Raw genomic sequence first — 13073 nt, forward strand, 5'->3', positions numbered from 1 at the left:
TTTTTCCCCATTGTCCAGACTGATGATTTGAGAGGCGGGTCTTCTGTGGTGGTCACGACAACAAGTTTACAGTTGGTAAACAATGAAGGAGAAACTGGTGGTAGCTGTTGCTGGATACCCAGAGCTATACGGCTTGGCGATAGACAGCAGGTTGTCAAACTGCCCCTAAGTCATCCTAAAATATGCCTGGAAATGACCATCATGGAGGAGAAGCTCCTGGACCAGCTGGTGGTACTCCCCATGATCCACCCTCTTTTTTAGAGTCTCATGTACCCACACAGATCTCTGTTTCGCTGTGCCCAACAAACTATTTACTGACAGCCTTTTTTCCACTAGTGGCATTTAATTAAAAAAGAGAGGCAGTGCGGCGAGACTCGCGTTTTGCAACCTGCAAAAAGCTTTCGGTGTGATCTGGGCCGAAGTTTTCTCCTTCAGGTTTCCTTAAAATGTTCACTTAGAGCCGCTACAAGGAACTTTTAACTGGATATGCAAAAGTCTCTCGTTTCTGCTGATGTCTGTTCGTGACCTACAACAGCAAATGAGACCATCGGTGTGAAGATAAGCTATTTCTATATAGTGTATATTCATACCTTTAGGAAACTGTCTCCGGGTCCACCCCAGGTCGCTTCCAGGACGAAACGATTTATGGCACTCAGACGGCACACGTCATCTTACCTAGCTGCTTACATTTATAGTGACTCTTATAAATAGTCGCTATTCCTCCTCCTCGACCCGACGTCCGCGGGGAGTTAAAATAGCAGCAATCATCGGGTAAAAGTTCTGTGAAAGCACTGGACTCACCAACAGTCAGCCACGTCTCAGTCACACAGAGAAAATCCAGTCCTCAGGAAGTCAGGAAATCCTTCAGGATAAACGTTTTGTTTGCTAGCGATCTAGCATTTACCACCTCATCCGGGCCGACGACAGGTACCAGCCAGGCATTGACAGGGTCCAGCGAGTGCCGAGAAATAAAGAGGCGAGGCACCGCTCCATACTCAGTCCAAGAAGCCGTGGAAGTGCTCGCCAAACAGGCCTTCAGCCTTACCAGCAGACCGCTGCGTTTACCCCGGTGGTGATGGCACTTACGCTGGAGAGGTGGAGCTGGGGTGCGGCAGAGGTGAGCTGGGATCCTGTCAAGTTTTCCCGTCTTGTTGTTTCATTTATCCCCAAAACAAACACATTGACGAGCCAGGTAAGCGTCTTTACGACAATATGCGCTAGAGCTCATGGGAAATGTAGGCTTCATTCCGGCAAAACACTACCGCTTTTGTCCACAGGGTCGCCAAAATCAACTCAAAATCAAAGTTCATTGTAGGGGCTTTAAGTATTTATGGTTTTCTCCTTGTCTTGGTCTTATTCTTAAGGAATCCCTTGATCGTTGCACAAAAGACCTTAGCAATCAAAGCAGGGTAAAAAAAAGTTTATGGTGATGAATGAAAAAAACTAACACACCCTGAGAAGAGTGTTCTGCGACCAGGAGAACCCAATGAATACGCTTTTAAGTTTACACTTTAGATTTGATTGATCGTTGTCCGTTTTCTGGTATTTAGCGATCAAATTTACTTTGTAGTTTGTGCTTTCTATGATTGTATTCTTCCAGGAGTTTAATCTTTTCCTCCTCTGATCAACATGCTTTTCTTATCTTCTGCGGTTTTTCACTAACCATAAGTCCAGACAAACAAACAATTTCCATGGAAGCTTTTACCTCTGTAAAACCTCTCACGTTTTTCCTTCACTAAAGAAATCTTTTCAGGGATACCGTGCAACTGTATAAGTCCCTCGACTAAAGAGAAAATAAGCCTTAAGTGTCATACATAAGGAGAAAAAGATGTTCTGTGTGACCAGTTCCTGGCCTTCTGTGAGGGGGGAAACTGAGGTCACTGACCAGTATTAAGATGCTGAAGGCCACACTAGTGAAACTGTTACACAGTTGGTTTTGCCATTTAAATGAGAGTTGGTATTTAACTGAGCTTTCACAAGCAAAGAACATTATTCAAGTAAGCTAATTAGTTTATTGGAATGGCGGGTAAGGTGGGAGGGAGATGAATGAGGAGCAGGGACTGAGGGTCACTGCTGGTCGGATGAAATACGGTCGTGCACAAAGGGATCAGCAGATGATTGAATGCTATAGCAGGGAGTGTGGGGGTGCAGGAACCCAAGGTGTGAGACTCAGTGTGGCTTTGTGGCTGCATTGCTCCCCCTTTGGTTCCTGTTATGAGACTGATTTGTTATTGTATTGAAATTTCTGTATTATCAAGGCATTAGCATGACTGAAACACGTCCTGTCAGGTGGGTTGGAGTGTCAGTGGTCTTGCGGTAACCGCTGGTTTGAAGGTGAAGGTGGCTGTCTGGGCCTTGATACATTTTTTTGAAACTGTGAATGTATAATGAATGAATTAATTAACGCCTTTACATGACAAAATTAGCTGTCTCTCATAAAAGAAAAGCTGTTCCAGTTACTCATATACCCACACATTAAAACAGGATAAGGCTATAATTTGATAAATAAGGTGCTATAAAAAGGACAAGATAAAGTGCATATTGAAAATTGTTGTGGTGGTGGTGGGTGAGGGCGGGGGATTTGGGGGAGAGAGTTCAGGTTGTGTATGGCTTTGGGGTGAAAACTGTTCCTAAGTCTGGAGTTGCAGCATTTCAGGGCTCTGTGGCATCTTCTTGTGGGCAGCAGTGTGAACAGGTGGTGAAAGGGGTGATTACTGTCTCTAACAATCCTGCAGGCTCTGCTGCAGCGAGGCCTGTAGATGTCTTCTAGAGGGGGGGGAGGGGGGGGGGGGGGCAGGGGGAGTCCAATTATTTTTTTGTGCTGTGTTGACCACCCTCTGGAGAGCCAAAAGACAGTTCCCATACCTGTCCGTAATGCAGTACATCAAGATGCTCTCCACTGAGCAGTGGTAGAAACACACAAGTCATTTTAAGAGAGAGAGGTTGGTCATCCTCAGCATCCTGAGGAAGTGTAGTCTCTGTTGTGTTGAGCCTTTTTCACCAAAGCAGAGTAACCCTAACAGAGGCCCTCTTTATACTGCATGCTCATCGATCAGTCTGGGAATATGCTAATTTGCTTCTGTGGTGTGTCTCAGAGTTTTGCACTGGTCCAGTTCACAAACCCACAACAGCCCTGCACCTGCATGCGGTACACGAGATGAGGGGGGATGAGGGGGGGTTGGCATCCCCCTTGAAATAAAAACGGTCAAAATCATCCCCCTTCTAAAACTGCCATCCCCCCTTTCCATCCCTTGTGTCATTTTTTGAATGAATGTGGTTTTACTGCTATTTCAACATTTAGTTTTATCTTTGGTTTCATGCATATCGAGTAAAATACTGTGGGCGAGGGCACGCATGCAAAAATATTTTTATATCGTATCTCAGCAAGCTGCGCCATGGATGTTATGCCTGTGCCCTAGAGAGCGCCCGAACAACGCATAATGCGTCCAAATTAACACCTGTTCTTCTCTGTGGATTTTCTCCACGATTCCCGATTGTAGAAAATTAGCTTAACGGCTAGCGGACATCTCCTCTACTTATATAAAGCCAGGGACAACAGCAACATTTAACAAAGGTAACGTTTCAATGTCCCCAGATGTGTAACTACAAATAGCAGCGACGCAGACCTCCTGTCTATTTCTGTAAGATGAAACCATTTCCCTCAGTGAAAACAAAGCTTTTATTTAGTTTAATTTCACAGATAATAATACAGTAAATTGTGAAGACAATAAAGCCTCCACTGACATCTCACCATTTAATGCATGTACTGATTTATCCTGGCTTCATATGAGCAGAGGAAATCTTCTCTATTTGCTAGGCTAATTTATACAATGTAAAATGCCATAGGCTTGTGCTAATAACATTAGCATGTTATATTATTTGTGAAAAACGTGTTTAGTATAAGTCAGTTGTTTTGTTGGTGAACCTTGTGAGTTGCAATGGAGACGAATTTTGTAACGTTACCTTTGTTAAATGTTGCTGTTGTCCCTGGCTTCATATGAGTAGAGGAAAAGTCTGATAGCCGCGAGGCTAATTTATACAATGTAAAATGCCATAGGCTTGTGCTAATAACATTAGCATGTTGTATTTGTGGGGAAAATGTGTCCAGATGAAGACAAGTGTTTGTCTGTGAATGCTGTGAGTTATAGTGAAGCTGATTTGTACAGATCAGACACTGACCGCGCTGATAGGAGACACACTTTTGAAATTCTGTCTGTGTTTGGATGTACCAATGCAGTACACAAATAATGTCCTCATTGTATTAAGACTAGGTAGCCTTGACTGTCTGTGCCTTGAAGAACAAACTAAAGGAGACAAGAAGAAGGAGGAGGAAGAGGAGTCTATTGTTGCCCAGCCTGAGCTGGGCAACAATAGCTCCCAGAGATGTTGGTGAAGATTCTTAGTCATCCAGTTTATGGTACTCATAAGTGCTATATCGTAGGCAACTAGACACAAGCAGGTGCAGTTGCCTACGATATAGCACTGACATCTCACAGAGATGATTACATCTACTCACGGGTTTTCTCCTGGTGCTCAGGTTCGCCCGTCAATGTCAATCACATTAGATTACATCAGTAATCATAATAAAATTACATTAAATTGGAGTTCAATGTTTCTGTGTCTCTGTATAAAGATAAACTGCACCAATACAATGTTATGACATTATGTAAGGTATAAAAGTGTATAAAAGTGTAATCTGTTGAAGTTATGGTTTAAACACCTCTGAAACCCATCAATGAAATGATCAATGTAATAAAAGATGTTCCAAATGGTTTTTAAGGTGCTGTTTAACAACAGGAGCTGGTTCTGTAGGGAACAGTATGTAGTGAGAGAATAACTCACGATAAAAAAGTTCACAATATATTTTATCAGTGTTGTCGTTTAGGTTTCTCATAAAAAACATATCTGAGCTGTCTGTCTACTTGCTCTCTTATTGATTTTAATTCAAAACACGTTTGTTTCCAAACATTTCCAATAACATTTAACTCCAGAGTATTGTAAAGTTGTAAAAATTCAACATTTATTTTAGCCTCAAAAAAAACATCTGGGAATTTTTATGATGAGAACTAGCAGCTTTACAGAAGCTCACAGACAACGATTATCACTGTGTTACAGTGATGGCTGACAGTGTTTCAGGAATATAAAAAACATGTCTACGAAAAAAAAGAATTTCTGGAACCAGGGGTGCCTGGACAGGGTTCCCACACTTACTCGAACAACAAATTCAAGAACTTTTCAAGGATGTTTTAGGCTGAATACCATAAAATTCAAGAACCCAACACTGCATAGTTTGAGAAAGAGATCAAGGTTAATTACTGTTACAACACTGAATTTTTATAATGAGGACTAGCAGCTTTACAGAAGCTGACAGACAACGATTATCAATGTGTTACAGTGATGGCTGACAATATTAAAACAACTACAATTTGTTTTTTTTGCACAAATATATCAGTTCAAGCACTTTCAAAAACCAAATGTCTATTTGTGTTTATTTTTATAAACCTTTCAAGGCCTTAACTTCTTTCCACTCAAATTAAAAAACCTTGAAAGCAAAGTCAAAGTGCCTCACCAACAATCAGGGGCTCCTAAAGGAACAGTCAGGGTACAGAGAGAAGAAGAAAGAGAAGAGAAGCAGCAAGTATGACAGGCAGAGCTGAAGGTGAGGAGTTAGGCAGACTAATCTTTGCAAATAAAACCTGCTGTGGCGTTCTCAAATTTAAAGCTACAATGAAGACACAGGTATCATATTGAACCAGACGACATACAGCATCCATTGGTACTGACCATGTTATGCTATCTTGTCGAAAAGGGGGCCAAACAACACTCTAAATTTAAGATATTTTTGGGGGCATTTTTTTGCCTTTAATGGACAGGACAGTTAAGTTTGAAAGGGGGAGAGAGAGAGAGGGAGAGACATGCAGCAAAGGGCCACAGGCTGGACTCGAACCCGGGCCGCTGCGGCAACAGCCTTGTACATGGGGCGCCTGCTCTACCACTAAGCCACCAACGCCCCAACGCTCTAAATTTAAGCTAGATTTTGGTGAGGGAAAAAGTTACTGCCATTTTTCAAAATGAGGTATGGAAATATTTCTGCATACTGGGGGCCCTGAACAGTCTAGAGCCTTATACTCTTTACACTGTTTCAGTTCTGCACACCATTTGACCAGTATTTGATTAATTTAGCCTCAAGAATGAATGCATAAATGAAGATGTTTTAATTTTTTTTTTTTTTTAATTTCACTCATCCTGTGATTTAATACTTTGCAATAATTTCTTCAGTGTTTGATTTTGCTTTTCTTTTATCATTCATGCGAGGGCATTTTTCAGCCCAGGATACATATGTGACCACCTCTGCCTTCAAAATAAGGTCTTACCACAGAGTAGATACAAATACGTGAGGAAATATGCATGGCTTAGTAACATACCTGACCAAATCTGTGCCCATCCATCCATCCATCTTCTAACCGCTTCATCCTCTTGAGGGTCGCGGGGGGACCTATCCCAGCTGACATTGGGCAAGAGGCAGGGTACACCCTGGACAGGTCGCCAGACTATCACAGGGCTGACACATAGAGACAGACAACCATTCACGCTCACATTCACACCTACGGACAATTTAGAGTTATCAATTAACCTAATCCCCAATCTGCATGTCTTTGGACTGTGGGAGGAAGCCGGAGTACCCAGAGAGAACCCACGCTGACACGGGGAGAACATGCAAATTCAGAAGGGCTCCCACACCAGGGATCGAACCGGGAACCCTCTTGCTGTGAGGCGACAGTGCTAACCACCACACCACCGTGCCGCCCCCAAATCTGTGCCTATAATTTGAAAAGGCTCGGACGAGGTTGCTGTATCGATAAAACCATCAGGGTGCTGTAAGGGAGCACAACAGCAGATTCAACCCAGTCACCAGATTAAATGTTGGCACTGTATGTTTCTGCAAACCACAAATTATGTAACTATTATTATGTAACCACATGGTTGCCACCTGGTACTGCAGGGTCACCGGCTTAAGTCAAATATGAAGCATGGACTGAGAGGTGCCAGTTCACCTCCTGGGCACTGCAGTGAGGTGCCCTTGAGCAAGGCACCAAACCCCTTACTGCTCCATAGTCAGCCCCCTTCTTCTGACATCTCACCATTTAATGCATGTACAGGTCCTGTTTGTGTATGTGTGTATTTCCAGCCTGTGTGTGTATATGAGGAAAAAAATAATTTCCCCTCAGGGATAAATAAAGTATATTATCTTCTTCTTCTTCTTCTGGAAAAGACCACGTTTGGGTTTCAAACAGCCGCTTTTGGTGGCACAATCTTGTCTGGAAACGCCGTCAGTGTCTCACTCAAAACTGCTGGTTTTGTTATTTGTTGGGCTCAAACCGTGGTCTGCAGATTAGCAGCCGTCTGTCCTCAGTGTCATGCCATCCAGCCTCCACCCCACCTCCTAATCAGAAAGTCAGCTCATATACATCTAATCAGCACTACATCACTTTAGACACGTTGATAATGCAGTATATGTATGAAATGAACAGTGCCAACATTTATGTCTGGCGGCTGGGCTGGCAGAGTGCATGATCCATCTTTTCAGCAGACTGTTTACTTCTCTTTCTGCCTTGTCAGTAACTCATTGTGACTCATTTGTTGCACTTGTACCTCCAAACTTGTGTGTATGTTTTGCACAGCTGGCACAGTGCGGACACCTCCATCAATTATGCCCAGATTAAACAGCAGCTGCACATTTCTACAGTACATGTTGGTGAGCTGCTCTAAAGCTGTTTAATTATGTTGGTAAAGATTAATATAAATGACTTCACCCATAGACCTTCTACTTATTTTCTTATCCAAACCTAAAATAGAATATTACCTGTTGGAAACATGGGGTTGGTTACCAGGGTAATTGTTAAAATAACTTATTCAGTATGGATACAGAATACATTTATGAGGGGTGTCTAAAAATGTATTGTTATGCAGCTGCATGACTCAAAGGCACATTGCACCAATAATTACAGTTAATGTCAACAAAATAAAATACACTTTCAATCCTAAAAACCCCAAATATGATTTTATGATTGAGTTTTAAAATGAGAACTTTTTAATGCTGAAGCCTCCTCACCTCCTCATACTTGACTGACTTCCTGAATTTGTCTTGAGGAGACGATAATCAATCATGGCTCCTGCGCTGACACAGGTGCAGCTTATCTAACAGCTGTCAAATTATAATAAATGACAGCTCTGAATTCCCCTGCCTTCTGTCCATTCCCCAGGCTCAATTTAGACATCTCACAGGGGGGATTGTGCCTGTTGTTTATGCAGTCTTTTTAAAGCTGGAGCCATTTCACTGCTTTTTTGTATTAACAAAAAAATGCATTTTCCTGTCTCGGCTATATTTAGCAGTATACCATCACATGGGGCTAACACAGTTTAAGATTACTAACACTTAAACAGTACTCAAGGGCCCTCTTGTCTCAGCTGGAGGAGTGTAGTTGGGTGTTGATTGACTAGAAAGTTCTTGACTAAAGTATAAGACAATCTGATGTGATGCTCCTGTGCAGAGAGGAAGTACAAGCTGACAATTGTAGTCATGTTATCATTCATTGATGTAACTACCTGGAGCATGAATATTGACACATGTAGCTCCGAAGCAGTGAAGCAGCTTCCTCATACAAAAAAAAAATGGGGGGAAAATAAGTGGATGATCTCAGGGTGCTGCAGCTGGCCATAGCAAACAGTCAGTACCTGGAAGAATTGTGAATGTGACAGACAACACATTTATGAATAAAACATGGGACCAGGGCTGAAAACAGACAGTGTGCTCATAGTTAACAAAGTCTCATGTTCGTGATCTCTGACCTCTGTCAACTTAGACATTGCAACAAGATCCTCATTATCTGAAGCTAACTTTGAAGCTGCACTCATTCATATTTTTTATAAATGATTTAACAACAATGTAAACAAGGTAAAAAAAAAACACCCTTTGTAATGTGAAGCCCTTTCAAATACAATTCAGATGATGATAACCCAAATCTGCAGTTCTCCTCAGCTCTACGGAACACTTTAGCATCTTTTAGCTCATTGTTTTGGTTTTAGCAGCTGCAAGTTCAGTGTTTTGATTCACTCTCTTGGCTCTCATCAGCGTCATTTCTAGTCATAGGCAGCAGTTTTTAGGAAAAAACGGTCTAGCTAAAGAGCCACATATTTTTTTCAGGAGTTGGTGGATAACAAGCTAAAAGGAGGGCCAAAGGAGCTATGTGCGAACTTCAGAGTGTGACTTGTCTTGACACAGTTCTCAACATGGAGGCGGCTGAGCCAGCAGCTAGCAGCTAAAGATGCTAACTCCATAAAATACGCTAAACAACGACAACAGTGCTTACACAGCTATCGGTGTTAATCAAGGGGGAACTGGAAGGTGGGCGCTACTCTTCTGCAACGCCACTGTCCCAGTATCAGCTGTAATCGCTGTATGAGCTCAGTGGAAAGCGGCAGCAACGAGCCAGCAAGTGGGATACACACATGAACTAACATGCATGTGCAGCCAGATTTTGTACCATAACAACAAACGGAGAAGCTCAGATTACAACACACAGAAGTAGCGTAGACGCCATTACTCCACCATATCTTTACATAGCAAAAAGTGTTTTTTTTAAATGCCATATTAATGCTCTGAATGTGGCATACAGAACCTTTAATGCTGGACTTGCACTGATCCCAGGCACATGAACACAACCTCAAATGAATGCTAATGTTGCTTCATATCTGCTTCATAAAATAAAATCTGATTTTCACCATATTAATTTTACAAGTTGATAAAATGTCAGTGTTGTGTTTGCAACTTGTTGCACTTCCCCCAAGTGGCCAAAAAAGCAATTACTGCAGGCGTAATTAAACTTTCTTAACCTTTAATGTCACATTTTCATAAAACACGTCCAACTCTAACCTTTGAAAGGGATTTATCTGAACCACCCAGGATGAGGTTAATATGTCACAACACAAAATAGTTAATAATAATACTTGTGATACTGTTTTGGTAGTTTATTTTTGGTTAGGGAATGAGGCTCTTCAGCTGTACTGGTTGACCCCTCACAGCATGTCACTCATCATTCAGCACATCTAAAAGTTTGAGTTATGCTTTTGCTGTAATTTTATTCATGTCATCACTAACTTTTCAGCAGGAAAAAAAGTCTGCTGTTTGTCTTTTAAATGTTATAGGGCTTTTCCATCATCACTTTTGGCCATGCCAGGTCAAACCCTGCTGCGCCGCTTTGCTTTTCCATTGTCAGTTTTAACATGCTGATCCATCTCTGGCTATAAGCGTGCCCGACCGCCTCCATGTGGGTAGCAGTGACATCTTGCCATACATAGCCAACCCCATATGACCCCCTTCTCCAATTCATAGAAGTGTGTGTTGCAAGACTCAACCTATGTCTGTCTGTTCAGGAGAACAGATGGACGTTTTTAAATGTCTCTGTGTTCAGCTCTTGGTACTTTTGTAGATTCAAACTGAGTCTTAGTGGTTTTGGAGTTTATTTTTTGTGCTGCATCCCTGTTTGTAGTTTAGATAGCTGCTTTATTTACTTTTTCATATTCACTTTCAGCTGTAAAGGAATCATGTTCAGTTCCTGCTGATGAAAACCCAACATTTCTTTATTTTGCTGCTTCATAGTAAAAGGTTTTACCTAGCAAAACAACAGGGGACTTTTATTGTGAAGAATTTATAGGAAATTAAATGTGTGTATCACCAAAGTAGTGGAACTTTGTGCGCAGCTTTTCCTCAATACATATAAGTCCAGTCATACCACAGGAAAAAAGAGTAAAAGCAGAAACAGCCACAGTGAGATGCTGATGAAGATCTGCAGACAGCAGGCTCTTACTGCACCTCTGCTAATAGCTCACCTCCAGCAGGTAAACTTAAGTTACCTGCTGTTCTGTTTGATTAAAAAAAAGGCTTGCAGCAAAATTACAGAGGCCTTGAGGCATGGATCAGCCCGCTGCTTTTACACATCATTCATTCAAGACAAGTCTTCAACAGTTAAAGACAGACTTTCAAGTGGATAGCCGTGTTTAATGGAGTTGCAAATCCCTGCCCTATGGGCTGATGTGCTGAGTCAAACAAGGACGAGCCAAGACAGCACATGTGTGGAAAAAAAAGAAAACTCTGGCAAGTGTTTTAGAGGAAGAGCTCTAAGGACAGAGGAGCTGAAATGTCAAAAAACATTACTTGAAATGAGGAATTTGACATGCTCAGATGCATGCTTAGCAACAAAGTAGCTTTCTTTGCATTTAAAAAGGGGCTTTTCACATCGGCCTTCAATACCAGACTTTTTGTTTATCACTTTTGTCAGGAGGAACACATTGTTCACCTTAGAGCTTTAGGGACACTGATAAAATCCTTTTGGGGCAGTTTGACTGTCACTGCCTACCATCCTTGAGCAGGACACCAAGCCCGTGACTCCCTCTGGATAAGCGTTAAGATTAAACACATCTCTCTCGAAGGGATGGTGCAAAATACCAAAGAAGTCAAATTCTCAAAGCCACTGAACAGAACCAGACACAAATTAAGTTCTGATTGTTTCTGGCTTCATCTTTCAGACAGAAAGATCATTCAAGCTACTTTTTGGTGTGTGACTCAGCCAGCAGATTCTGGAAATAAGGAGAGCATTATTCTGTCATCGTCGGCTTTTTACAACAGTTTAATGGTTTCTTGAATCCATAATTTCAGAGGTGTCTCACAGATTTAAACAGCACAGCCTTCTCACACTGCGGTAGACTAGTCATAAATTCCAGCTGAAAATGGCAGCCTGCCTCAGGGCCGTGAAAAGGACAAAACTCATGTCCCACTTGAAGACTGAATAAATGCAGTGAAGAGTTTAGACAGAACAGGTAGAAGTGCAGGGTGCAATGGGGCAGCCTGACACTCACACTGACTCACCAGTTTGTTTCCTCTCCAGTATTCAGTCTGACACGACTTCTTGCTAGCTGTTTACAGGCGGGAGGGTTTGATACAACCACCTGGTCTGATGCCAGTTGCAGTCAACAGTAGAGGATGTGTGCTAATGCACAGTTAGCACAGCGGGTTTAGAGAGTGCAGCAGTCACACAGCATTTAAAACCAAAGTCCTGAAACTGCATCCAAGGTAACTGCTGCTCCACTAGCTTGAGGGTTTCAATTAACGATTATAAATCTACATAATGTCAGAAATGCCTGATACAATTTCCAAAATGATGTGTTAAAAAGCTGCGTTGTTTGGCCAGCTGTCCAAAACTCACAGTTATTCAGATATCTATAATGTCTCTTTAACAATTTTTATTGATTTTACATTAAACAGTATACATTTGTTTACAGCGTATACATGTCATAGAATATAGGAAAATAATAACATAGTAGCTGTAACATTCAAATACTTACAAGTATGTAAGATCCAGGGTTGGGATCCGGATCCGGTTCTTTTTTGGAACCGGGTCCATCACATTTGGAATAACGGTTCCTGCAAACGGTTCCTAGATTGTAAAAAAAAAAACGTCACATGCATTTCCATTAGAGTGCGGCACGGGCCGCATATTTCTGGCCGAGTCCGACATTATTTAATTACTAAAGCACTGAGTTTGTGTCACACAGTTGTTATGGTTACAGGCTATTTAACAGGCCGGGTGTGCGCCGTGGGTGCTCAGTGGAGAGGGAGACCTCCGTGTTTGAGACGGGAGCGGGCGGCGGGAGCGGGCGGCGGGAGGTGCGACGCTTCCAGCGAGAGGAGAGGGAGAAATATAACAAAATAAGATAAAATAGCAGACACCTGTCTCCCTCTTTTATTTAATTTTCAGCGTTTAATCAAGGCGGAGGCGGGCGGTGGGAGGTCCGAGGCTTCCAGCGAGGGGAGCGGTAGAAACAAACAGACAATGTGTGTGTGTGTTCTGTTCAGGTGTTGTCACGTAAATAACAGTGCCCAAGCATAAGTATTTTTTATTACATTGCTGTGGTTAATTTGAGGTAATAGTGTTACTGTAGACATCAGAGAATCACTTTTTGTTGTTATATATTCTCAGGGAGATGATACAAGCTCTAAATCTGAAATCCACACC

At 42.1% G+C, this 13073-nt stretch overlaps 1 protein-coding gene across 1 annotated transcript in view; it reads left to right on the top strand.

Moving 5' to 3' along the window:
• rxfp1 (relaxin family peptide receptor 1) overlaps window positions 1-13073 on the top strand; it is a 135078-nt gene that overhangs the window by 15471 nt on the left and 106534 nt on the right. The gene's annotated exons all lie outside the window — the stretch shown is intronic.

The sequence above is a fragment of the Epinephelus moara genome, chromosome 4 (genome assembly GCF_006386435.1).
Source record: "Epinephelus moara isolate mb chromosome 4, YSFRI_EMoa_1.0, whole genome shotgun sequence".
NCBI classification, from domain to species: Eukaryota; Metazoa; Chordata; class Actinopteri; order Perciformes; family Serranidae; genus Epinephelus; species Epinephelus moara.